The 27,869-nt window shown below is 46.0% G+C and overlaps 1 long non-coding RNA gene across 1 annotated transcript in view; it reads right to left on the reverse strand.

Annotated features, from left to right (window-relative positions):
* The window catches only part of LOC119807580, a 36,598-nt gene extending 24,421 nt beyond the window's left edge, over positions 1 to 12,177 (reverse strand). The window contains exons 1-2 of the long non-coding RNA XR_005284318.1: positions 11,932 to 12,177; positions 6,438 to 6,504 (exon numbers count right to left, since the gene is read on the reverse strand). This is a non-coding gene — a long non-coding RNA (uncharacterized LOC119807580). The remainder of the gene's footprint in view (positions 1 to 6,437; positions 6,505 to 11,931) is intronic.
* Positions 12,178 to 27,869: the final 15,692 nt, after the last annotated feature.

The following is a 27,869-nucleotide window of genomic DNA, read 5'->3' on the forward strand; positions in this document are numbered from 1 at the left end:
AAGGCAAAGAAAGGAGACTGTCTCAAGTATAGGGTCAAGCAGAGCTACCAAGCGAGACCTTGTCTCAAAAACAGCAACACACTCACACACACACACCACAAACAATCTTTCTCTCTCTGTCTCTCTGAAAAGGGCTGGGCATGGAGCTCAGTTAGTAGAGTGCTTGTCTAACCTGCATCTCATAAAAATGAGCATGGTGTCCAGCAGGAAGGAGAGTTAGATTTAAGCTGGTGGTGGCACAGGCCTCAAATTCCAGGATATCTTTATAGCCTGAGCTCTCCATGAAGTGGGAAGGCCAATGGCAGGAAGAGATATATAGAAAGAGTAGGCAGAATGAGGAGAGACCATGTAGCTGCTGAAGGAGAAAGATGCCATAACTTTATTGGTAGGTCACAGCCTCATGGTGATACATAGATTAATAGATATGGTTAATTTAAGATGTAAAAGCTATCTAGGACTATGCCTAAACCATTGATCAAACGGTTTTGTGATTAACATAGTTTTTGTATGATTATTCAGATCTCAGTGGCCGGGAAATGGAAAAGCAGTTTCCATATGGCACCCACTGTCTGGGGCATGGATTCACATAAGACCTAAATAAGCTTAAAGGGGGGAGGACTTCTATAACCACAAAAACAGGAGCCCAGCACAGGTTTTTGGTAGTCACATATTTTCAGATAGGCTCTATTTGCTGACAGTGAGCAGGGGCGTGGCTCCTTTAAGAGAAGGCTTCCTGATTCAGCATTAGCAGCAAAAACTAGGGGCTCCTTTAAGGAACATCTTCCTGGTTCATGCTGGTGGCCCAAATGGAGCTGGATCTTTCAGGAGATCCTGTTATGGAGCACTTGAATGGGGTTTGTGGGTAGCATGCTGCAAGTTACTTGACGGTGGCATGGGTCAACTGCTTCCCAGAGATGGGGTGGTAAACATGTCTCCCAGAGCTGGCAGTAGAGACCTCTGCCATGTTGGAAAGCTGAGCAGGGTAGAACCAACAGCCAAAGCAGCAGCTCTGGCCCTAGCCATGCCTGCTTAACAGTTTATAACAGTGTTTGAAAAAGGATTACAGATACAATAAAGACAGATTCAGACAGAGATAAACTTCTAAACCAGTCAGAGGTTGTTTTTAAAAGTGCACATAGAGTCCTGCGGTTGTGGCGCATGCCTTTAATCCCAGCACTCAAGAGGCAGAGGCAGATCTCTGTGAGTTTGAGGCCAGCTTGATACACAAGAACTAGTTTCGGGACTGGTACCAAAGCTACAGAGAAACCCTGTCTCCAAAAACCAAACCAAACCAAACCAAAACAACAACAACAAAACCCTCCAGTTCTTTTATTTGTTTTATTTTTGTTTTGTTGTTGTTGTTTTGTTTGTTTTTGTTTTGAGACAAGGTTTCTCTGTCGGTAGCCCTGACTGTCCTGGAACTCATTGTGTAGACAAGGCTGACCTCAAACTCACAGAGACCTACCTGCCTCAGCCTCCCAAGTGCTAGGATTAAAGGTGTGTGCTACCACCACCCAGCTAGGGACCTCAAATCTTACTTTGTTTTGAGAAAAGATTTTGCATAGCCCAGCCTAGCCTCAAGTTGACTATGTCAACAAAGCTGCTTTGAACTCCTAACCCTCCTTCCTCCATCCCCCAGGTACTAGGATTACTTGTGTGTGCTACTGTACCTGGCTGGACTGGCCTTTTTCTTTCGTTTATAAGTGTTCGTAAGTTCTTACTTCAAAAAGTACCCTGTAGGCTGCGAGTCCTGGGTCATGCCTGTAATCCTCATACATAAGAAGTAGAGACAGAAGGGCCAGGAGTTCAAGTAATCCTGTGCTGCCTGCCCATCAAACAAGCCTGTGTGAGGGAAAAGATGAAGAAGAAAAAGAAGAGGAAGTGGAAACACTAGGCAAGGAGAAAGGATAGTGTTGTGACTCAGAAACATGGACTGTAACTGATTCAGTATTTCTACTAATCTTCCATCTCTTCTCTCCTCCATGACCTGATTGGTCACTAAGCTTTGTGACTTTTACCCTCAAGTACATCTTGAATCCTACCTTCTTCCTCTAGTTTGATACTACCGTGGGCTCACACCGATATGTTCATTTTGTTTTGTTTTGGAGACAGGGTCTCACTATGTAGCCCAGGCTGGCCTCAAAGCCTACATCCTCTTGACTTGGCTTTTTCTGAGTCCTGGGATTGATACCATGCCCCCACCCCAGCAGGACATGAAAACCTTGGGGCTGGCTCAGTTTGTAAAGTTCCTGCTGCACAGGAGGACTCAATTTCAGATCCCCAGCACCCATGTTAAAGGAGGAGCCCGGGAGATGGCTCAGTGGTTATGAGCACTTGTGGCTCTTGAAAAGATCTGCATTCGATTCTCAATGTCCACAGAATGGCTCACAACCATGGGTAACCCCAGTTTCCCCAGTCCAGGGGATGCAACAGGTACACGTAGTGCATATACGTGAGTGCGAACAAAATATCCATACGCACAAAACAACAAACAAACAAAGCCAGATATGATCTGTGTATCTTTAACTCTTAACCTGTGAGCAGTGGGGTCAAATGGGGTGACAATGAATCGACTTCCATGTGTGCACTCACACGCATCTACCCTACACATGTATGCATGTATACAATCATACATACACCATACACACATACACCCACACAAAAGAAAACCTTTCTGTAGACAGGCGTGTTGCTGTCTGCCTGTAGTCCCAGCACCTGGGAGGCAGAGGTTAGAAGCATAACATATCTGAGGGCACCCTGGGCTACAATAGTGAGACCCTAAAATAAGTGAGCCGCAAGTCCTTCTGCACTCTCATTATGGCAGACAGGGTTCCCTATGGCCACCAGCCCACCACCTTCTCAGTTTCCTTTCCACTGTCTTCTCATCCTCTAGCCCCAGATCACTCACGTCCTGCATTTTTAAACCTGGCTAACTCCTAGGCTACCTTCACGCTTCTCAGCTCTGCTTTCGTCTCCCCAAATTGGCTCTTTAGAATGGTGAGTCCTCTCACAGCCTCCTGGGCTTCCAGGCTGTATGGCCATTGGCTGGTTGTTTACTTCTCGTTTCTCTTTTTTATCTCTAGCATGATGTACAGAATCTGACACATAGTATCACCTGATAAATATTGGGGGATAAAAAGAATAGATGGAGCCAGGCATGGAAGTGTACTTCTGTAATCTCAGCATTTGACGTAAGTGGAGGCAGGAAAATTAAGAGTCCATGGGTTCAAGCTCATCCTTCATTCTCTGAAGCTAGCTCGTCTAGGCTAGCTGAGACTCTATCTCAAAACAAGAGCAAAAGATTCCCTCAATACAAAAACAAAACAAAACAAAACAAAAAAGGATTTAAGGTCATGTAAACAATCATAACACAAAATGCCAAGATGGAGTTTAGCTGGTTCTGTTCCCAGCACCCTGTATACCATACATGGGACCTCTCTAATGAGATGAGTCGCAATGAGGAGTCTAAAGACCCCAGTGGTCAAGAGACTTGCTCATAGGGCATTGGGTTTGGTATTTGGCCCTAGACTGTGTTCTTTTGGAGGGAAGATCAAGTGTAGGGTCTCAGGGTACCAGGGCAAACTTGAATTCTTGATCCTCCTAAACTGGAATTACAGGCGTGTGACCCCACACTTGGCTAACTGTGTTCTTAACTATTGTGCTTACACTGTGGATGGGATGGAGGCTACCCTGCAGATGGATGGATGGATGGATGGAGTGTACCTTGTGATGAACGAATGGAGTGTACCCTGCAGATGGACGGATGGAGTGTAACCTGTGGATAGACGAATAGAGTATACACTGCTGATGGACGGATGGAGTGTACCCTGCTGATGGACGGATGGAGCATACCCTGCAGATGGACGGATGGAGTGTACCCTGCTGATGGACGGATGGAGTATACCCTGCAGATGGATGGATGGAGTGTACCCTGCTGATGGACGGATGGAGTGTACCCTGCAGATGGACGGATGGAGAGTACCCTGCTGATGGACGGATGGAGTGAATTATGCTGATGGACGGATGGAGTGAATTATGCTGATGGACGGATGGAGTGAATTATGCTGATGGACGGATGGAGTGTACCCTGCTGATGGATGGATGGAGTGTACCCTGCTGATGGACGGATGGAGTGTACCCTGCTGATGGACGGATGGAGTGAATTATGCTGATGGACGGATGGAGTGTACCCTGCTGATAGACGGATGGAGTGTACCCTGCTGATAGACGGATGGAGTGTACCCTGCAGATGGACGGATGGAGAGTACCCTGCTGATGGACGGATGGAGTGAATTATGCTGATGGACGGATGGAGTGTACCCTGCTGATGGACAGATGGAGTGTACCCTGCTGATGGACGGATGGAGTGTACCCTGCTGATGGACGGATGGAGTGTACCCTGCTGATGGACGGATGGAGTGTACCCTGCAGATGGACGGATGGAGTGTACCCTGCAGATGGACGGATGGAGTGTACCCTGCTGATGGACGGATGGAGTGTACGAAACCAAACGTATTCCAAGCAGTGAAACAACAGAAGCAAGGATAAGAATGTTCACTTTGGGGGCTGGTGAGATGGCTCCCTGGGTAAAGGCACATGTATTAAGCACACGACCTGAGTTTGATCCCTGGGACTCACATAGAGAAAGGAGAAAGCTAACTCCCACATGATGCCCCCCAACTTTCACAAGTGCCCTCAACAATGCACATACACACTAAATAAGTAAATAAAAATAAATAAAAAAATTTAAATGTACTTTTCAAAATTTATTTTATTATGTGTATGTGTGTGTATGTGTGTATGTGTGTGCATGTGTGTATGTGTGTGTATGTGTGTATGTATGTGTATGTGTGTGCATATGTGTGTGCATATGTGTGTATGTGTGTGTGTATGCAGGAATGCATTATGGTTGCTCACTAAAGCCAGAAGAGGATGTTGGATTCCTTGGAACTAAAGCTGAAGGCAGTTGTGAGTCACATTATGTGGGTGTTAGGAACTGAACTTGGGTCCCCTGAAGAGCAGGCACTCTTCAGCACCCAGCTATCTCTGGAGCTCCATCTTTTACAGAACTTTGAAGCAGAGTCTCTGCTTCATAGACAAGGTTGACCTCAAACAAGCTCTTCCTGCCTCAGCATGTGAGCCCTAGAATTATAGGGATGGGCCACCATGCCTGGTAGTGTTTACAGCATTCACATCATTTTAATGTGGTTTTTATGGCCATATGTGCAACTAATCCTTTTCTGTAAAATGGTCATTCCCTATAGTACACGTCAGATTAAAACCTTTGAGAACACACTCCTCAACCTTGGAAGTTTTGTTTGTTTGTTTGTTTTTAGTTAGGAAAAGGGAAACCAAGGGTTTGAAGCAACACTACTTGCCAAGCGTTTTATTTCTAAGTTACAGTCAGCACCTTGAACTCACCTTTCAGTTATCCTCACACACGACCCTAAGCCGGAGCCGAGCTGAACTAGACTCCACTTCCCTGATACACTCGGAACATTCGGAACCCTAGTGTTTAGATGTGCAGCCACACTTTCTACTCAGTATCCTGTCCTGCCTCCCCCAGCAGCAGCCCCTTCCCTCCCTTCCCTCCCCACCCCCCGCTCGCCCCCGCCAAACAGGTTTTCTTTGGGACCACCTAGCAGTTCCCAAATCTCAACACGGAGACTTATTGCTAGTTATAAATGCTCAGCCTTAGCTTAGGCGCATTTCTTGCTAGCTCTTATAATTTAAATTAACACGTCTGTCTTCGTCTACGTTTTGCCTCGGGGCTTTTTACCTTTCTTTCATTCTGTATGTTCTACTCCATGTCTCACTGGCTGGTGGCTGCCTTGCTGGCTCCAAGTGTCTCCCTCTCTTTTTCCCTCATTCTCTCTTCCCTCACTCTCCCTCAGCCTAGATGTCTTCCCCCTACTTATTCTCTCTGCCCACCAGCCCTGCCTATCCCTCTACTATCTAGCTTATGGTTGGTTCAGCTTTTTCTTAGACCAATCAGGTGCCTTAGGCGGGCAAAGCAATACATCTTTCTATCGCTAAACAAATGCAGCATGAATGAATGTAACACACCTCTACATAGTTAAAGTAATATTCCACAATACCCTCCCCCCATTCCCAAGGGTCTTGCTATGTACCTGGCCTTGAATTTGCAATGTAGCCTAGGCTAGCCTCAATCTTGAAGCAATCTCTGGCCTCAGCCTCCTAAGAATCAGGATTGCAAGCATGTGCCACCACACCTCACTGGAACACTCTGCTTGGCTCCATTGGATATAGCCGGGAGGATAGCCACCCAGATTCATATGGTGCAGTCCTAGACAAGACTGTCTAGGCCATGGGATGGCATCCTGTGAGAGGCCATGGGATAGCACGGTTAGGACCACGAAGCCAGGCTGCCTGGCTCTGCCGCGTTCAAGCTGTGGGTCCTTTGCTGTGTCACCTACCTGCTCTGTGTGCTGATGTCTTCATCATTAACAGGAACCTCACAGTGGTCTCTATCTTGTGGCATTCCTGTAAGGTTTACATAGTTAGCATATGTGAGGCACACAATACTGTCTGGCAAACACTTTAAGAAACTGTTAATAAATATTAGCAAATTTACATTGGTAGTATCTTCTGATAAGTTCTGCAGGTTTACTGAATTCTTGTGTGTGGCTGTTTCCTTTATAAAATAAGCAGAAATCTGGAGATCTGGTGGGGGAATAAGTCTTAAAGAGATACAAAGGAATTGACGGCACTCGTTGCCATAACCAAACCACGTTTTGGTCTTGAGTGGGTCTTTAAGGGCCTATAATTTACATTAGTGCTCCCTCCTCTCGGTGGGGCCGTCTTTGGCAGAGCCATTTGTGTGAGAGGGACGAAGGTCAAGGGACTCCTGTCTTGAAGTCCTTTTGCAAAATGAAGGATTGGGCTTCTGATTAATGTTCAGAGGAACCCCTGCTATACTTAATTCTCTTTTCTGTGAACTCAGTACATTTTTAAAATTCAGTTAGAGGCCCTCCTACAGTGTGGCATGAAAACTGCCAAGCCAGACTCCTTCTAATAGATTTCTGAGTGGCCCTTTGCTCTCTGTGGGCAGTGACTATGGTCTGGGTTTGGGCACTGGTTTTAATCCTTTGGATTACAGTGTTTGGGGAGGGGATACTATGTCTTGTATTTGCACATATTAGATCCAGTGGGGGATTTAGTATTAAAGTTGGATATTAAGTGGGTTTTTTTCTTTTATGATGGGGAGGAGAGGACTTTTAGTTTGGTTGCATGTTTTACATTAAAGTTGGATTCAGTTTTTAAAGATTTTCCGATGAGGAAAATATTACCGGTCTCCATAGAGTTTGGGGTTTTATCTCATCTACCAAAACTTGCTCTGGTACAGATAAAATTGAAAGAAATGAAAGCAAGAAGAAGAAAATAAAGTTACTTTTATTATATCTTGATGATATAGTCAACTACCACGAGAAATAAGTGTCCCTGCCCTAGCCCAACCAATAAACGCAGTCATTTATCATGACTTCATCGTGATTATGGCAAAATACTGCCATGTAGAGAAACCAGAGCAATGATACCACGTTCCAGGGACCGGCTCAAGCGCTTTGCACACACTCCCTTAGACACCACACGGACCAGTTAAGAGAAATAACTATTATGTATTGAAAAGCTAAGTAGGACTAAGGGATGTAGCTCTGTGGCAGAATGTCTGTCTGGCGTGTCAGGAGCCCTAGGTTTCATTCCCCAGCAGCAAGAGAAAAGAAAACAAAATTATTGGTGGGTAACAGCTCTGTGTGTGTGTGTGTGTGTAGCCATTCAGTCCTCAAAGTGAACAGATAGATTCTGCCATCATCCATAAGGCGAAGTTAGGAAAAAGGAAATAACCTATGACAGAGTAGACAGGGACTCACTCTGTAGCCTTGGCTGTCCGGGAGCTTGCTGTTTAAGACTAGGTAGACGAGGCTGGCCTTGAACTCCTCAATATCCTCCTGCCTCTCTCTGCCTCCCGAGTGCTACAATTAAAGGCATTGGTCACCACACCTGGTCAAAAGCCATCATTTTCAGCTCCCTTCATCTGTTCTTCAATTGGGTGCGGGGGTGAGAAACACAGCTCTGCCTCGGTCACACATTAGAGGCTTGGAGGAATCGCTGCCAGCCTCAGTCTTCAAAGCTGAGCACAGGCACGATTTGTGCCCCTGCCCATCTTACTACACACGGCTGTGGTGGTCAGCACTGATAATTAATGCGTCTTTGGAGGCGTTGCATGCATGCGTAGTTCTTACTATACTGTGGGTCTTTACAAAGGTCCGAGGCTCGCCTCTTTTAATGAGAATGTCTTGGCATAGCACTGGGCTAAGATTTAAATACAGGGAAGACAATTCTTTTGAGAGCCCTGGAGTAGGTGTTTTCCAGGTACCAAGGGAAATACCATTTCCTGTGTATTTTCTAAGTGCCAGGAACCATGTTGAGAACTTACCTCTCACTTAACTCCTAATGACCCAGAGGGTAGATGTTATTTCTCAGACGAGGGAACTGGAGCTCAGAGTAGCTCAGCAGTCTGCGCGGCGCCATTCGGCAAAGAGGTTAAACTGAGATTGAATCTCTCTGTGTGTATGTGCGTTACGTGCATCTGATATACATACATGAATTGTGTATGTATGATCAAGTTTGTATGTATGTGTGTGTTCGTGAGCGTGTGTGGAGGTCAGAGGACAACCCTGGGTGTTGGGCGGCACCTTCCAACTTGTGTGAGACAGAATCTCTTTGTTGTTTGCCATGGTGTGTGGCAGGCCAGCTGGCCCGCAGGCTTCTGGGGGAGTCTCCTATTCCTGCCTCCTGTCTCAGCATAGCAGCATTGGCTTATGTGGGTTTTGTGGGTTCTAACTCAGGTTGCCACACTTGTGCAACAAGTGTTTACCCACTGAGCCAACTCCCCAGCCCAGGATTCAAATCTTCGGGTTCTTGGTACTCATTCTAGAACACTGCCTCTGAGGCGGAATGGGACGGTAGTGGACGGCCCAAGTCAGGGGTCTCAAGCCTTAAATGACTCGCCGGAAGGTCAGCCACAAAACAGAAATAACAAAAGCTTATATTTAGTTTTCCATAGTCTGTCATTTAAAAAGTTTATTTTAGCCAGGCGTTGTTGCACTGGCACAGGAAGGTGACTTAAATATATTAGTTCAAGGTCAGCCTTGAATATATATAGTCAGTCAATATAGTAAAAAATAGTTTTTTTTTAATTTAAAAAAAATCTAGCCAGGCAGTGGTGGTGCATGCCTTTAACCCCAGCACTCGGAAGGCAGAGGCAGGCAGATCTCTGTGAACTCAAGGCCAGCCTGGTCTACAAGAGCTAGTTCCAGGACAGCCAGAGCTGTTACACAGAGAAACAACAACAACAAAAAAAAACCAAACAGAATCTGTATTATCTTTGCCATATTCCCAGCGAGAGGAATGGAGAGTAGGATAAAGAATTCTCCATGTTTTGCTTGGCCAGCCTAGGCTACATGAAATCTTGTCTCAACCCTCTCCCCAATTCCTCCCTCCCCGCAAAAACAACTCACAAAGGAATTTCGCCCACTTGGAAGTGCATGCATGCAATCCCAGCCCTTGGGAGCCGAAGCAGGAAGATAGCGCCTTCCAGGCCAGCCTGGACTACAGCGTCACACTCTGTTTCACAGATGAGCCACCCAGTTCACTGTGCCAGTGGGCAGAACAGAACGACAGGCATGGACGTTCAGGTCACCTTCGAGCATTTGGTGGGGGGGGGGGAGTAAGACTCAGAAGCACTTATGAAGTCTTGCTTTCTGGCTTCCAGGAACCTCGGGCTCTGCTCCCAGATGCAGCTAGCTCTAGGCCACACATTCGCATCCCTCCTAGGCAAGTGCTCAGCCTCTGAGCTTTGGCACCTCCATCTTCTTCCCTTTCTCTCCCTTCCTTTCTTGTGGACACAGGGTCTGGTTGTGTATATTCCTGACCTTAAAAGACACCTTGCTGGACTTCATTCCAGTGGGTCTCAACCTTCCTAATGCTTCAACCCTTTAATACAGTTCCTCATGTTGTGGTGACCACACCCCCACCAAACTGTAAGTTTGCTACTGTTATGAACCGTAATGTAAATACCTGATATGCAGGATATCTGATAGGTGACCCCCCCAAGGGGTCTCGATGCCCAGGTTGAGAACCAATTATCTAGTCTATTACTCATGGTCCTTGCTCCTCAAGGCTTAAACCTGCGGTGATTCCTCCAACTCAGAATGTCCCTGACACTAAGAAGTCTCTTCAGGCTGAGGTCCGGACGGAGAGACAAGGACATTCGGGCTAATGCAGAGCTGGGTTTCCAAGCCATCACAGCTGCGTGCTGGTTCCTGCCTGCCTGTATCAACCCCTAGGAACGAACAGTGCAGGAACTGGGGGTCCTATGGCCAGTGATTCCCTGCACACATGTGCAACCAATTGACAAGGCAAAGTTCTGGAGTTAGAATCTAGAACACGGTTAAACTGGTCTGGCTTGAGTTTTGCTGCTTAAAAAGATAAAAGCACAAAAGGTAGCTAAAGCTTCAAAATTCCTGGCTGGCTTCAGGAGTTACTTTTGCTAATGGTGTTAAGACGTTGCTTCTCCATTAGACCGGAAGGTCTGCGCTCAGGGGAAAGTTGGACTGATCACCTAACCTCTATACGGACAGTGTCTCCACCTCCAGAATTGGGACAGACCTGAGGATCAGATTAGGTGAACTGGGTGAAGGTGCTGAGTAACACAGGCCTCAACATAAGGAGATTGGGAAGCCAAGGGGCAGAGGCATGGATTCCCTTTTAGCCTCCAGTATTACTTAGTATTGATATTTATGAATTCTCAAAGCATTTTCTGTGGTCCATTGTTACCTAGCACTGACTTTTAACCAATAGAGTAAATTGCAGGATGACCCTGCAGGCCAGGCGCCTAAGTCTGAATCAGAACTATGCATGGTGACACAGTCACTTGTTCCCAGAGTCCACTAGTGCACCTCATGGACTGCAGGGAAAATGAGTTGTACACCCCTCTACAAAGACTTGATTTTCCTTTCTACCTGAGACTGTCCACAATGAACGCAAAACTCCCACCCTTAGAGTCTTCCAGAAACTCACGGTTGACGGCTAAATAACTTGCTCATATCCTCACAGATAGTGAGGCACAGTGTTGGGCAGGAGTCTCCCAATCTCACTCACCTTCTCTACTGGAAAAAAAAGCCATAATACACAATAATATCACTAACAATGGCGGCTAATACTGTATATTATTATTAGAAGTTAGTCTTCTAAGCTTCATATTGATCCATTTAACTAGAGGGGGCAAAATGGTACAGCATTCTTTTAATTAAAGTAGCCCCCTGCGAAACAATACTTTTTTTTTCTGTCTCTTTCTCAGTTGCATGACATTGCAACCCGAAATCACAACTTGAGGTTCCTGGTGGTGCCCGCTTCCTCTTCTACTAGTTTGTTTAGTCACAGAATTCGATTCCTGTTGGCCGATTCCGCGCCTCCAAACAGGCTTAGCGCTCTATTGAAATGCGCGAGGCTCCCTAATTCTTGTATAAACAGGTAACGGGGGGTGGGGCGGGGACCGCGGCCCTTGGGTGGGTTTCGTGGGAGTGAGGATGGGGTCGGATCTGGAGCCAGCTTCCCAGTGATCAGAGGCAAGGCTAAGGGAGGGCTTGGCTGCAGCTTCTCCAGGCATTGTTTTTGTTCCCTTTCTAGAAACCAGCTGTAACACTAGGTCAGAGCGCATTAAGAATGAGCCACTTTGAACGAGCGGCGCCCAGGCCCCAGGCCCTGCTGTGAAGGCCCCGGCAAAGGTCAGGGCTTGGGCCCCGTGACGTGCCTGCTGGTGCTCTGCGAGCCATGCTCGGCCCCAGGTAAGGATAGCTCGGAAGGTCCGGGCTTCCTGCAGGCCCGCGGCGGGGCTCGCTGCCGCCCTACCTGCTCAGCGCCTTCCTGCCCCGCGAGGCCGGTGGGGAGGGGTGGTAATGCTCGCCTGGGATCCAGGCGACGAAGGGTCCTTAGTCCTCGAGTGGCTTACTCTGTACAGCCCCAGGGCGGCCGGAAACCACTCTTCCAGATGTCCCCGTGTGGGGCAGGTGCCACTTCTGGGGTCCCTTCTGGATGTCTGAAATGGATGCGACTTTTTGAGCGGCCAAAGTTCCTAAATCTTTTCATCGGGGCCAGTTCGTCATGATTTTTTCTTTAAAAAAAAAAAACCTTCAGCTAAGGTATCTGCGCTCCTAAAACAACAGGAATGTTGCACTGGCCTTCGGCCAGCGGAGGCTCAGCGAGCTGGATAAAATTTCAGTACAGATTTACGGGAAGTTGCCGGTGTTGGGAGTAAAAATCTGGTTTGGTGAGTTTAAGGGAAGGGAGTATACTAGACAACCTTGCTACTGTGAGGCGAATGGCCTCGGCTGGGGGAGGGCAGGAGGCGGAGGGAGGGAACCGGGAAGAGCCGGGATTGCAGAGGCACAGATTGCTGCCGGACTCCGCCGCGCGCTCCGCGGGATCCGACCCCGCGCCGCTCTGTCCGGGCCACAGCCGCCCGGCAGCCCGCTCGTACAACCCAGTCCCGCAGGTCGCCGAGCGCCCGGACCCCGAGAAGCGAGGCTCTGGGTTGGGGAGTTTCTCTCCTCAGGTCGCCCAGCTTAAGAAACTGTGACAATCTGGAATTCCCAGAGCCCGAGAGAGTTAAAGCCTAGAGCGAGCGATCTGTTGCTTTTAAGCTACACGGTGGGAAGGAGCTTGGAGTCTCCTTAAACTTGGTTTTCTGTTTAAAAGAGGGCCGCCAGAGAAGATGTTCTAGGTGGCTGCCTAGCCGGGCCGTGAAAGGTGTTAATTTCTGAAGTGGGCGACACCAAGTACTTACTGAAGGTAAGGTGGACTTTTGGCAGTCCTGACAACTGTCCCCGAATCTTCCATAGGGTCCTGATTTTTTGCAGAAATTTTTGTCTTTCTCTTTTTCTTTCCTCTTTAGTACTTATCTCTCATTTGACCGCCTTCCTTCTTGAGTGGGAAGTTAAAGGGTTTCTAAAAAGATTTTTAAAGCGTCAGCTTTTGGAAAAGCAGATAATCCACACAGTCAGCCGCTTCATGTTTCCTGTAGAAATGAGCCTTTTTCCATAGTTTAAAAAAAAAAAAAGTTTTTTTTTCCTCAAAAAAAAAAAAAAAAAAAACAAAACGGCCTCTTTGAGGCACAGGTGACTAGCAGGGATATTAGCGTGAGATTTCGGAATTTCAGGTGACTGGGGCTTCTGATTTAAGTGCTAACCAAAGCAGAGGGGGGTCTTCCTGTAGACCTCTGAAGGCTACTGCTTTGCAGTTGTTTTCAGTGGAAAATTCATTCTGGAGAAACGAGTGTGACAGGTGACCAGGTCTGCTGTTCAGGGGTGTTGAAGAAATCCATGCAAATGAATGGAAGTAGAATTTTCCGATAAATGACTCTCTAATTAGGTAAAAGTTGACTGGCAAGCTAGTACCGTCCTAAGGCACTTTGGGACATTGGCTTCCTTATTAAGTCTTATCAAAGCGATAAAAAAGATTCGGTCTTCTAGGCACTTACGGGCCACTTTTGATTTGTTTTTGTTTTTCCATTGCTTATTTAAATTTAAAAGCCAAATTTCTTTCCCTTCCAGTTAGCATGTTAGTGACTCACTTAGGAGTTTTCCTTGGGAGGGTTACCAATGAAAGCTGTGTTCTTCAGGCCTGTGAGGTCTGAGGCCCCTATCCCATGGTGTTCAAGGCCTCTCATTTCCACTCACAGTAGTGGCACCCCTCCAATCGACCAATTAATTAATAAATTTAAATAAATAAATAATAAATATGCATTCTTAGGTCAGGCATAGTGGCTCATGCCTTTTATTCTAGCACTAAGGAGGCCGAAGCAGGGATGTGGAAGGTTTAGGGCCGCTGGAAAGCAAGACTTGGGACTTCATGCCTTTAACCCTAGCACTTGAAAGTCAAGGGCAGGAGGATCTGCCCGAGTTCAAAGTCAGCCTGGAATACACAGCAAGTTCCTGGCCAGCTGGAACTGCACAGTGAGATTCTCTTTTAAATAGATTTGATTTAAAATACAATAAAAGACCAACCAAACAAATAGTAACTAAGAGCCTTACTGCCGAAGTCAGCCTAAGGAAAGCAAAGGGTGGACCACACAACTTGGAGGGTGGGGGTTTGATCACCAAAGAGTGGTCGGTTATCAGAACAAAAGTGTTTGAGAATTGCAGATGTAATGACCACCATAAGATTATTTCATTGTTGCTCCATAACTGTAATTTTGCTACTGTTATGAATTGTACTGTAAATATGTATGGGGAGGCTGCCGTGAAAGAGTCATTCGACCCCTGTAGGGGTCATGAACCACAGGTTGAGAACCACCGCTCTAGCTGGACCAGAGCCCCCAGCCAAGGGGAGAAGGTAGCATTTTGTGGGGTTCGGGCAGCCACTTGTTTATACAGTGATCTCTCAGAGCCATATGTGATGGCTTTGGGGGTGCAGCTGAAAACACAGCTGTCGGGGGGCAACTGACAGAAGAAAGGAAGGAGAATTTGGGTTCCTGCATTTCCTATGTTCTCCTTGACCTTCCCCTTGCTCTGCTGTGGACACTGGAAGCCTCTGGCTTTGCAGGATGCTCCATCCTGGGAGAACAGAAAATCGAAATTTTCCCTTGTGCCAGATCCGTGCTTAACTTCATCAAATGAAGACAAGCCGACCTGGCTATGCCTCTGGCCCACCTGCGCCTGACTAGAGAGACTGCACTCGTTTCATCTAGAGTGTTTGCAGTACGAGCCCCAGTGCCACACAGGAGACGGTTGTCCCTGTCTGAGGACTGAACTCAGGGTGTCTAGTGCTCTAGGCAAATGTGTTACCACAGAACTACATTCCCAGCTGTCTTCATTTCGTTGTATATTTATTGAGATAGGGTTCTTTGCATTGTCCAGGCTGGCCAAAACTTGTGAACTTCCTGTCTTAGGCTCTTGAATAGGTGGAGTTATAAATGTGTATAACACTCGTGCCAGCAAGTGTATTTTTTTAAATCCAAATTCTTAATATAAATAGAATTATCTTTTTGTTTATTATTGCCTTGTCAGAAATGTGTAGGATTCAGAATTTAGCAGTGTTATTTTATGACTCTCTATAATTTTTAAAGACTTTTTAAATTTATTATTATTATTATTATTATTTATTATTTATTATTATTTTATGTGTATGAGTTTTTTGCCTGAGTGTCTGTGCAGCACATATGTATCTGGTGCCTTCGAAAGCCAGAAAAAGGGAGTTGAGTCCTCTGGAACTGGAATTCCAGAGGGTTGTGAATCTCCATGTGGGTGCTGGGAATTGAACCCAGGTCCTCTGGAAGAGCAGCCAGTGCTCTTAACCAGTGAGTTATCTCTCCGGCCCCAAGACTTACATTATTTGTGTGTGTGTTTGTGTGTGTGCACGCTGCATGTGCATCTTAGGAGATCAGAAGGAGTCACTGGTGAGCTCACTGTGAGGGCCAGGATCTAAACTCTGGAAGTTCTTAGGAAGAGCGGCAAGAGCTCTTGACCTCTGGGCCTCCTCTTCAGCTAGTGCAGTGTTTTGTTATGTTTGCGTATGTATGTGCACAAGCACGCAGGTACCTGAGGAGCACAGGAGAATGAGGCAGATTCTCTTGAGCGGAAGTTACAGGCAGTTGGGACCAACTCAGTGTGAGTGTTGGGAACGGAACTTGGGGTCCTGATATCTCTTAACCCCTTAGCCATCTCTCCACAGCACTCAACAGTTGTCTTTGAAATAATTTAATTTTTGCGTGTGCACATATGTGTGTGTGTGTGTGTGTGTGTGTGTGTGTATGCATGGGTAAGCCCTGGTGTATATATAGGGGCCGAATAACAACTTTGTGGAGTTAATTCTCTCTTGCACCTTTTCGTAGTTCTGAATTGAACCTATGTTGACAGCGCCTCTACCTGCCAAACCATTTCTCCTGCCCTCTGTAGTTTAAATAATCAGCAGACTAACTTTTTGAGACAGGGTCTCACACTTCTAGCCGCAAATCTGGTTCTCCTGCCTCAGCTGCCCAGAGTGTCTCAGCTAGGAGACACTCTGTTTAGGAGACAGAGTTCTACTTTGTGGCTAAGGCAGTTGGTGGTACTGAGTATTTAAAAAATCAAGGCAACAATATTTTTGGATCCATGTTCTCTACACTTATTGAGTACTTAGGGCTTAGTCTCTTCACCTATTCAGTACTTAGAACTTAGTCTTACCCATTTTTTTTGTCTCTATACTCACTGAGTACTTAGGACTGAAAGTTTTAGACTGGGCTACATGATAGTCATAAAACAAAACAAATTAAAAGATTACGTTCATTTTTTTCACATGACAAGAATGTGATGATTAAACTTTTTCATTTACCAGTACAGCTGTTTTAAGTAACGATTTTTAAAAGGTTAATGTAAATAACATTTTTCTTACATAATGATTGGATTCGCTTTCCAGCTTCTGTGCTCTTTACTCCCAGGTGCTGGGCATCCAACCCAGGGCCTGAGAGACAGTAGACAAGTCACTCTACCACAGAACCACCCCTCTCTCCATCCTTAAAACTGTCGATTTTGTGTTTCTTTTTCTTTTGAAGTGAGTTCTCACTATGTAGCTGAGGTAGCCTCAAATTTTTGTTAATCTCCCTCCTTAGTCAAGGCTAGCCCAGTTTCCCAGAAATTTTTTTGTTTTTGTTTTTGTTTTTTGCTTTTTGCTTTTTGTTTTTCAAGACAGGGTTTCTCTGTGTAACAGCCCTGGCTATCCTGGAACGCTCTTTGTAGACCAAGCTGGCCTCGCACTCACAGAGACCCACCTGTCTCTGCCTCCCGAGTGCTGGGATTAAAGGCATGTGCCACCTCCGCCCAGTTCAGAATTAATACTCATGAGCTCAAGATCAAAAGTAAATTACGTTCCAAGTAATTGAGCTTTGACTGGCGTAGAAAAAGATCTGCTTGTGTGAGGTAGCTCTTCCTCAAGACTTCTTCCTGCTTTTCTGGATTGTCAAGGGTTAATATTTGGGTGTTAGTGAGGGAATGGAACTTTCCTTAAAATTGGACCTAGGCTAATGTTTCTATGGTAGGATATAACCGTAAGGGGAAAAAGAAAAAAGTCTTGCTCTGAGGGTAATTCATAGGACTTTGAAAAAAATATGTATGTGTATATATTGCATGAGTATAGAGTGCACATAGCAGACTTTTATGAATCTACAATGGAGACATTAAACACAGCTCGAAGGGCTTGTCAGAATGATTCCAAAGTAAAGGTCATATTGGAGTCTTTGGATTTCTGGCCTGACTGAGAGAGAGATGCTTCCTCTTGGGAGCAGTCTCTGTGTCTTGTGATGATGTGGATTTCCTGGTCTAATATCATACGAGGTGTGTGTTAGTCAAGACAACCACTTGCCGAGACTAATTCCTCCAGAGAACAGCTAGTTATGGATCTTCCATAGCAGCAGCGTGTACATGACTTGGGTTCCATGCAAGGGGGCCTGGGGAAGAGGGGAGGACCCCTCTACAGAAATTGGTGTAGAGAGGAGCTTGATTATTCAGTTGTCACCTCAAATTATTGGAAACACCCCTGACTGAGAGATCTGGGTGGAACTAGTACCCTTTCACCTTCTCTGTGTGGCCCCGAATCCCCAGGTCAGTAAAACACTCCAGAAAAGGTCTGAGCTTGACTCCTCATTGGTTCTGTTTCTCTGATAGTTGCTTCTCCTGTGTTCCATCAATATCCATGTACAGGAGAGGAGGGGGCAGGAGATAGATGCCCCTTGGTTCTCCCTCAGTACACTGTATTAAACCCTGGGCCTTGCATATGCCAGGCAAACACTCTGCCACGGTTCTCGGCTTGTTCTTGTTTTATTTGAAAAGGGAGTCCTGGTGAATTTCCCAGGATGGCCTTGAACTTAGTTAGAGCTCTGCCTTAGCCCCTTGAAAAGTTGAGGTTATAAAGCTGCAGAATTTATAGCCTTAAAGAAACCCATGAAGGGGTGGAATTTTCCACTGAGAGTAGAAAGGAAAGTCTCTGGAGAAACAAGCGACCGGGCAACAGGTGATTGCTGAGTGTGCCAGTCTTGTGGCATTTACCAGGCGCTCACCTGGAGATTACCAATGCCATCAACTACTGCAACTACTGGCCACTGTGGGAAATCGGGACTGGACTGTCTCCTTTCTGCCTGTTTGTCTGTTTGTGTCCGGTCCTTTCCTTGTCCTTGTCTGTTTTTGTGGCTTTCTTTTTTCCTTCCTTTGTTTTGATTTTTGAGACAAGAGTCTCACTCTGGGGCCCAGACTTGCCTTAAGATCGCTGCCGAGCTCCTGTGTCAACCTCGGAGTACTGAGATTACAGATGTGGGCTACTGTACCTGGCTCCTGCCCCTCTCTCCTACTGTGTGAATGTTTCTAGCAGGCTGCCATAGACACCAGTTTAGATGAGTTTAAGATTCAACCAGAGACCTGTTCGCAAAGGGCATAAATACTCCCACAGCGTTTGCTCATTATAGGAACTTAGATTGTATAAAATTGACTTGTGGGTGTGTTTAAACGTATGTGACATACGTTTATCAAACAGTATAGGTAAGCATGCAGGTAGGAGAGAAGGGGCAGAAGCACAGCCAGGTGGTGTTGGCGCACGCCTTTAATCCCAGAACTAGGAAGGCAGAGGCAGGCGGATTTCTGAGTTCAAGGCCAGCCTGGTCTACATACACAGAGAAATCCTCTCTGTGAGGGGTGGTGGGGACCAGAAGCACGGTCACTATCGTGCTGAAGGCCATCGAGACCAGGTGTCTATCATTAGAAGACAAAGTGCTCTGAAACCCTGTGTGTACTGCGAATGTAGCAGTCCTTTAGTTTCCTATTTTAAAAATCTGTACTTCATTTTGAGATCATAGTCAGGTTCATTAATCAACAAAACAGTATCCATCTAGTCTCCCTAGCTCACAACGTTTGTCTTTGGGGATAGTTTTCATGAATGAAGTACTGGGTACGGTGAATGTCTGGGTGACAAGGGTCCCTGGAAGCCCTAGCTTCCAATAGAGCCCCAGTTTGTCTCCTGGCCAGTTTTGGTCATATTCCTTGAGAACGGATAGAAGACAGCCCACTCCCAGAAAGGATGGGTGATCCTTGCATGGGTGAGCAAGGATTATCTATGCGTACCGGTATGACGTAGGCATGTGCGCTTGTGCGCAATGAACGCTGCGCATTGTGCAATGAAATGGGGACAGGGTGTTTATACCTGACAAGGAAATGCCAGACTGGAAAAATTATCACAGAAATATTATCTGCCTTGAGGGTGGGGCTAGAGCTGGGTGGTGGAACAGGTACTTCACACATGGGGAGCTCTGGGTTCTATCCTCTGTGCATGGATACACACACACACACACACACACACACACACACACACACGCTCACAGATGGTGTCTACATGTCTATGTTTCTTAGCACTGTGATCTGGCTTAGTTCTGTGTGTGTGTTTCTGTATATGTCTGTGTCTGTGTATATGTGTGTGTATGTGCAGTGTGTGTTGCATGTGTGGTGATGTGTGTGTTTCTGTATATGTGTATGTGTGTGTGTGTGTGTGTGTGTGTGTACGCACATGCATATGGAAGCCTGAGTTCGATGTCAGATATCAACAGTCTCCACCTTACGTTTTGAGACAGGGTCTCTCACTGAACCTGGAGCCGACTGATTCAGCTGGCCTCACCGACCAGCCAGCTCTAGGGACCTTCCCTTGTCCATCCTCCTAGTGCATGTGTTCCTGGGTTGTTATGTGGATACCAGGGATCCAAACTCAGGGATCCATGGCTCCATAGTTAGCACTGCACCAACTGAGCTATTTCCTCAATCTCTAGCTCAGTCATTTCACAGGTCAAAAGAAAGGAAAAATATTGCCAGGCGTAGTTATGCAGGGCTGTAAATCTCAGCACTCGGGATGCAAAGGCACAGGGATAGCCATAAATCAGAAGCCAGTCTGGTTCGTATAGTTAATTTTGGGACAGCCAGGGCTATACAGCAAAGACCCTGCCTCAGACAAAATACCTCTCCCCCCCCCCAAAAAAATCAACCTTAAGTAATGGAACAGAATTTTAGTGTTTGAGAGAGAGACTCGCAGCGTTGGCCATCCTGAACTTATGGTGGATATCAGACTGGACTGGAATGGGCCAGTCTGCCGAGTGCTGGGATTACAGGTGTGTGCCACCACACCAGTGAGGCTTTTTGTTGTTGTTTATTTTTTTTAATATACTTCCCTCGGGTCAACTGGATTCCTGCTAAAATAATATTTTTTTTTTGTTCTTTATTTCCAAACATAACCACATGGTTCTCAGGACAGCAAGCTCTTGCCAAGAGTAGGCCCACCTTCTCAAGACAAAGTCGCCTTTATGTAACCACAACTAGGAGGATTTGGTGCCACAGAGAACTCAATGGGGCACTGCAACTGTATTGACAGAGAATCCTATGCCTAACGTTGTCTCTTATTGACAGAGGATCCTATGCCTTACCAGCAAAGACCTGCAAGGTGTTTCTCTAAGGAGATAACCCTACTGCTTTAGACTTGCCCAGGGAAGAGGTCTGTTGACTTACCACAGGGCTGTCTAGATGACAAACAGCTATCAAGCCTTGAATTAAGATCCACCTGCTGAGAGCGTAGGCCGATACCCCCAGGCCTGGCACGTAGCTCTTGGGTTTTTATCTCACACCCTCCTCTGAGAAAGCCCTTTTTTCTGGGGTCTCTCCTAGCTGGGAGAGAGCTCTTCCCAATGTCACACGCAGCTTTCACTGAAAGACCATTGCCAGTGTCTTCAGATCCTGTTGCTGTGTGACTAAATTTCCTGGGGAAATGCAGCACTTACCCCACAGAGGGAGCCTACAACACACCAAAGTTTGAACACCACCAAAGTCCAACTTGGTGAACCAATGAGTTTCATTGGGGTTACTTACAGGAATATGGGTGAGGGGTTACTCACAGGAGCAGAAATGACTCAAAGGCAGCTGCGTCACCAAAGTCCACCCCGGCATGCTAAGAGCCTGCAGGCAGACCACAGGTTGGAGAGTATCCTCTCCAGCTGCCTCAGTTGGTCTAAACCTCTTCAAAATGACTCAGCTGGCTTTTTCTCTTCCAGGCAGATTGTCTGGTCTTAGAGTCTTCGCAACTCAGCTTCAGTCTGAGGGGGACTCTTAGCTTTAATTGCTTGTTCTAGCAGAATCTGGTCAGTTTCAGGGGCTTCCTGAAGCTGTTTTGAGTTGTTTAAGTAGTTTCATGTTTCAATCTCAGAGGAAATTGTTATACAACATTTTTTCCCGTTAGTTTTTTGTATTGTAGTTGTGCTACTTATGAAAAAAACACTGTTCAGGAATCACCAAGAGGCATAGGAATGATACTGGTTAGCTGTTAGTGTAGTATTGAAAGTGGACTCCGTTCTGGAGGTGGCTAATATGAATGAGTTGTGTGTATATAAAATTATAATACTTCAAACTCATACAGTTCTTATCGGGCCTTATTGCCTAGTATTAACTAGCCATAATCATTATGTGGGACCTTTTTGAGACAAGGTGCCACTGTGTAGCCCTGACTGGCCTGGAACTCACTATGTAGATTAGGCTGGACTTGAACTCACAGAGATCTGCTTGCCTTTCCCTCCAAGTTCTGGGGTTAAGGTGTGGACCACCATGGACTTTCACATATGCACTTTCTCCGGAATGTAGAGTAAGTTCCTGGGAAGCAGGAAGCGTTTGTGTCTGAGTACTAGTCACATCCCTCAGGTTTGTGAGTGCCCTGACACAAAAAGCGGACATTTCCTCAAGTATGTTAGCATTTAAAGTAACGTTTTTGCATTTCATGGGTATGTGCTTTATGTAAATAAACACACTTACCCAAACAGCATCCTCTGTTTTCTTCCAAAAGCATTTGACCAAGATTTGTCAAAAATGAGATAGGATGCTGCAGTGAGCTGAGGCGGGAAGGAGCCAGAACCGAGATCACCCTGTAGCGGCTAAGCCTCTGAAGCCATGGCTGACGGGGTGTGTGGTGGGGACTGTCGTGGAGCTCAGCTCCTGTGCTCATTACCCTGTTCTGAAGGAGCAGTCTTTAAAATATTGAATTTACTGAGCTTTTGTTCTGTGGGTTTTTTTTGTTGTTTGTTTTTTTTTGTTTGTTTTTTTTAGCTCTCAGTGCCTGGCAGCTAAACCTCCACACATTTAGCCCCTATACTTGCTGAGGCACAGTTAAGGAAAGGAGAAAAAAGACGTTTCCTCATAATTATGAAATGCTTCTTAGATAATTATTAGGGAAAAGGTAGATTCAACTTAACTTTGAGAAAATCCCAAAGAGGAAGGTCACTCTTGGGTGAGTGTCCCAGCACAGGAGCCTGGGGTACCAGTGTGGCTTTTCTGGTGGCTGGAGCTGTGATTGTCAGCTGAAGAGAGATGAGGAAGGACGTCATGGGAGCTACCTCTAGTGAGTAGGCGGAGCACAGAGAAACCAGTGAGAGCCAGTTCCTGCCACCTCGGGTAAGCCGGAGTTCTGCCCAGGGAACTTCCTTTGCTTTTTGCTTCATATTGTGGGTTCCAGAATCCACCTCGAGGTATATGGAGATTTTTCAGTGAGCAGCAGAAACCACCAGCTCAGCCGGTAGTAGTGAGCCTCGTAGGAAATGAGCCAGTTGGAACCTTCATAGCACCTGGGCTCTGAAATGAAGTGCCTGTGACCTGTGTTCTCACACATCCCACAGACAGGCTCTTTCCACTTTGACCGAACTCCTCCCTTGCCTTTTCCCCTTCCCGTGTAGGCCCTGGTCCTTCAATCACACCTCAGCCTTCTGAGTGCTTGGATTACAGGTATGTGCCACCAAGTCCATTTCTTATATAGTGCTGGGGATTGAGCTCAGGGTTGTGCATGCCAGGCAAACTCTACTACAGAGTCCCGCTCCACCGCAGAGGTGCTGTCTGTCTGTCTGTCTGTTTCTGAGATGGGTTCTCACTGCGTTGCTCAGGCTTGGCTCCAGTTCCCGGGTTCCAGCGATTCCTCTGCCCGAGTCTCCTAAGTTGCTGGCACCGTAGGTGCAGATTACCTGCCCCGGTCACAGCCTCCTGTTTAAAATAGCAGTTCTGTCTTTCATGTTGGTTCTCTCCTTACTCTTCTGACCCCTGTACTCCCCCTGATTCCACTTAAAAAGGTTTGGTTTAATTATGTGTGTCTGTATCTGTGTGGTTATCTGGGCACTTGAATGCAGGTGCCTGTAGAGTCTAAAGGTATTGCATCCCCAAGAGCTGAAGTGGTCAGGGGTGCGGGGGACCAAATTTGAGCCTTTTGCAAGAGCAGTATGCATTCTTAACCACTGAGCGATTTATCCAACCTCTATCACTTTTTCAGCGTGCTGTAGAGTTGTGCAGCTTATAGTCTCTCTGTCTCTCTCTCTTTGTCTCTCTGTCTCTCCCTGACTGGAATGCCTACTTCATATTGCTGTATCCCAAGCACCTTAGGGGTGTCCTCTGCCACAAAATAGGGGCTCCACAAATACTTGTATGAATGAGTAAAACAGCCAGGCTTTCATTCAGCACAAAGCATGACCCCAAATGTATTATACCTTGTTTGTAATCATCAAAACACAACCACAGGTACATCTTCTCAATGAACGTGTTTTTTCTACTCAACCTCTCTTAAGCTGCCATGTTTCCTGTGGTTTCGTTATTTTCTGTATCCACCAGCTCTTGCTAGAACCTGATGACTAAGTAACGTCCCGTCCTGGGCAGCGCCAAGAGCTGGGATGTCTCAATCCTGTCAGCACTTCCCCATTTCCAAATCAAAGCCGCCCGCCCCTTTGGCAGTCTCCCTGTGATTTCCACTTAAGTCCCAGTCCTCCTCGTGGAGCTGGTCTTGTGAATTGTGTGTCCCACGGATAATTGCACTCGACGACTAACTCTTGTTGCTCTATTGATTAGCACATCTTCCTATTGTTTAATTTGAATGAATGGGTTCTGAAAGTAACTGTTGACAGTGTTCTTCATTATCTTTTTTGGCTTCTGAGGTGTTGCCAAGTGCCAACTGCTGCTAATGGATTTTCTCCATTATGGTGCGTGTGTGTGCTGGAGATTGAATCCGTGTATGCCAGGCACACACTCTACCACAACTACCCTATCCCCCCACCCCTCACCTCCACAGCCCTTCAGGTAGGTATTTCGCCTTGACCTGTCATGCAACAGAAATGCTGGTATTTTTACTATTGCTGGAGAAAACTTTGCAAGAGACCTTGGGCCTGCTTTTTACTGATGAGTACATCTTTCTGGTCTGTCTTACTGTCCTAACTGTTAGCTCGTTAGCTCTGTTCCTCCTTCCTTTATAGAATTACTTTGGTCAATTTCTCTGCCTTTTTTTTTTAAGTTTTTTGAATCAGTTTCTCTGTGTAGCCCTGGCGGTCCTGGAACTCACTCTGTAGACCAGGCTGGTCTTGAACTCACAGAGATCCGCCTGCCAGTGTGGGATTAAAGGTGTTCGCCTTCATCCCCAGCTACTTTCTCTGCTTTTTGAGGCTCCGCTCCCCTTTGCTTGCCCTTCCTTGTTTTCACTGAAATGGGCTTCCCCAGTTGCTGGTAGAAGCCTGTGGTTGCTAGCTAATGCCTGTGGTTATTAGCTAATATTTATAGTTTTGTTGTTGTTATTGTTTTGAGACAGGGTTTTGCTATGTCACCAAACCTGGCACTCTCCTTTCCTTGGCTCTCCAGGGCTGGGATTATGGGCATAAATCTTCATACCTACCTAATATTTTCATTTTTTTCTGCCAGTTATTTTATTTCTTATCATGTATATTGAATGGGATGATAGGGGTAATTTATATTGCATATAAATTTGAAATTAGATTTTTCTTTAATAAAATACTATGTGAAGACTGTCTTACGAAACAAACACAAAGCTAAAATACTATGTAAAGGGAACCTGTAGTAATGGTTTACAACAAATAGAATAGATGTTAAACTTTTAGCTTAATCTAGATACACTGAAGACACTTGTTTTTCTTAGGTAACGAGAACCTCAACTTTGTCTTTATTGAGGTACAGCCCCATGTAGCCCAGGCTAGTCTTGAACTCCTGATCCTCCTGCTTCCACTTCCCAAATCCTGGGATTGCTGCCATGCTCCACGACACTCCGCTTTGGATGCACGGTTTGGAACTGTGTGCCTGACTGTAGTCGCTAGTTACGAAGTGGTGTACGAAGATTGTCCACTGTGAAGAAGCTGTTTTCCGTGGTGGAGATGGTGCCTGGCGGAATCAACCAGCCCCTGAAAATAGAGCACTCTGGGGTGTTCAGGGATGGCCAGGAAAGTGTATTCCAGCTGGGCCTGGTGACACACATCTGGAATAGCTGCACTTGGTTGGCTGAGGCTGGAGGAGCATGAGTTTGAGGGAGTCTTGTCTCAAAGATAAGGACAAAAAATGAAAAAGAGTGCAGGAGAGAGGGCTTGGCCAGCAGTTAAGAGAACTTGCTGCCCTTTTAGAGGACCCGAGTTTAGTTTCCAGCACCCATGGCAGGCATTCACAGTTGTCTGCAGTTTTCAGGGGCTATGTTGGGAGCAGTGAGCCCCCAGATCCTGAATTTCTTGTAAACAACTTGTTTTTCCCTGATCTGAGTGCTGCTCTGAGCACGAGACCCTCAGGAGTTCCTGATGGCAGGGGAATGGTTTCTGGTGCGTTTGGCTGGGGCATGGCTATCTCTATATAAGCTGCCCCTGGACACAATAAAGGGAGCATTCTTGGGGGCATTCTGACTTCAAGGATGACCCGTGTCCCTGTCTCTCTGTCTGTGAGTCTTTGTGTGTTTCAATCTCCAGCCCCTTGCCCTGCTCAAGATTGGTTTGGCGGCGCATAGAGCCCAGACGGGCGTGGTGCGCCGCAGGGATGTGCATGTGTATACGATGCATATATGCACGCATGCGCGCGCGCGCACACACACACACACACACACACACACACACAGCGTAGCTTATTTGCTAGTGCGCTAACTTAGCATGCACAAAAAGTCAGTGTTAGATCTCAGCACTGTGTAAACTAGAAGTGGTGGCTCACACTTGTAGTGAGGTGCAAATAGGAAGACCAGAAGTTCAAGGCTGTCCTTGGCTGTAAAATGAGTTCCAGACCAGCCTGGGATATATGAGATAATCACATGGATTTATTAAACATTTAATATTTATATTATATACTTAACATGCTGATTAGTTATAAATGCCAGGTAGACACAACCAGTAGCCATCTAGAAATAGTGTCTTACTGGGGAACTTTCTACATCAGGTTAGCCTGTGGGCATGTCAGTGAGGAACTGTCCTGTCTGCTAGCTGATGGGATGATCCAGTCCATCGCAGACCATGCTGTTCTTTCTCTCTCTCTTTCTGGTTTTTTGTTTGTTTGTTTTGGTTTTGTTGTTGTTGTTGCTTTTTAAAATTTTTTTGTTTTGTTTTGTTTGTTTGGTTTTTTGAAACCAGAGTTTGTCTGAATAATCCTGGCTGTCCTGGAATTCTCTCTATAGACTAGACTGGCCTCAAACAGAGATTCACCTGCTTCTGCCTCTTGAGTGCTGGGATTACAAGCATGCGTCACCCACGCTATTCTTAGAAGCCCTGAACAGTATGTATTGAGGGCTAGCGAGCAGAAAGCAAGCCTACATACATTTGTTGTATGTAGATACCTGTGGATGTGATGTGACCTGCTTCAGGTTCCTGCCTTGATTTCCCCTTGGTGATAGACTCATCAGGAATTTCAAGTCAAAAACGCCCCTTTCCCCCTGGATTGCCTGTTACCAGGGTATTTTATGACAGCAACAGAAACTATTAAACTTAATGCATAATTCATAGTAGTATAAACCTATTCACTTTTATATCAAATATTATATTTTCAATATGTAGTTAATACTGGATATTATTCCAGTATATGCATTGTTTTATATTGTTTAGTATGTATTTACGTAATTTACAATATTAAATAACACAAACAGCAGGGAAAGCTAAGTATGGATAGTTACATAAACGAAAACCATCTATCCAACTTTATAAAAGATGCAAGGAGATATTGTCGGACGAAGTGGTGAGTTCCCTTGTTAGTTCCAATTAATCAAAGGCACGCAGATTTATGCTGTAAATATTGATATCTTATAGGAATACATTTGGGGCATATAAACACCTATGTTGCCTTTTCTTTGCTAACTTTGTAAAAGGTCTCCGCACATGTTCGTGTGCTGGGTAAAATCTGAGACCCGTCCAACGTGTTCAGTTATGGGAGGCTGGTGTGTGACTCTGACAAAATCAGGTTTTAGCGTTGTTCTTCAAAGACAAGATTGCATGAAGTCCAGCCTGGCCTTAAATTCATTATGTGACTGAAGCTGACCCTGAGCTCTGGTTTACCTACTGAGTTCTCAGCTCACAGGTACCTACTGCCATACCAGACAGCAGTCATTCTAAGACAACACAAAACACTTATGCTTCCAGATCCATTGGGATAACGAGTTTAAGATGTTCCCAGATGTTCGAGCTGGCTGGGAGTGGGAGAGAGGTTAGGGATGGACGTGGTTTCGCAATCACAGCTACAAAAACCCTGGGTAGTTGCAGCAAGCTCTATGTCAATGCCAGAGCAGCCTGGGTAGCGATTGAGTTCGTTATTGCTTAATTGGGTCAAGTGGTGTGGGTTTTGCTTTTGTCCGAGATGGGTCCATTTCCAAAGGGGTTGATAGTGCCTGGAGTTTTCCCTGGAGTTATTTCAAGTTTGTTTTAGCAGTTTGAGGGTAAGAAAGGTGGGTTAGCGAGCACCTACAGCAACCATATGCACGGTGAGGAGGGTGTACCTGCGGACCTGAGGGGCAGTGATTGATGAGGTTAATGAGAC

Source organism: Arvicola amphibius, chromosome 1 (assembly GCF_903992535.2).
Source record: "Arvicola amphibius chromosome 1, mArvAmp1.2, whole genome shotgun sequence".
NCBI classification, from domain to species: domain Eukaryota; kingdom Metazoa; phylum Chordata; class Mammalia; order Rodentia; family Cricetidae; genus Arvicola; species Arvicola amphibius.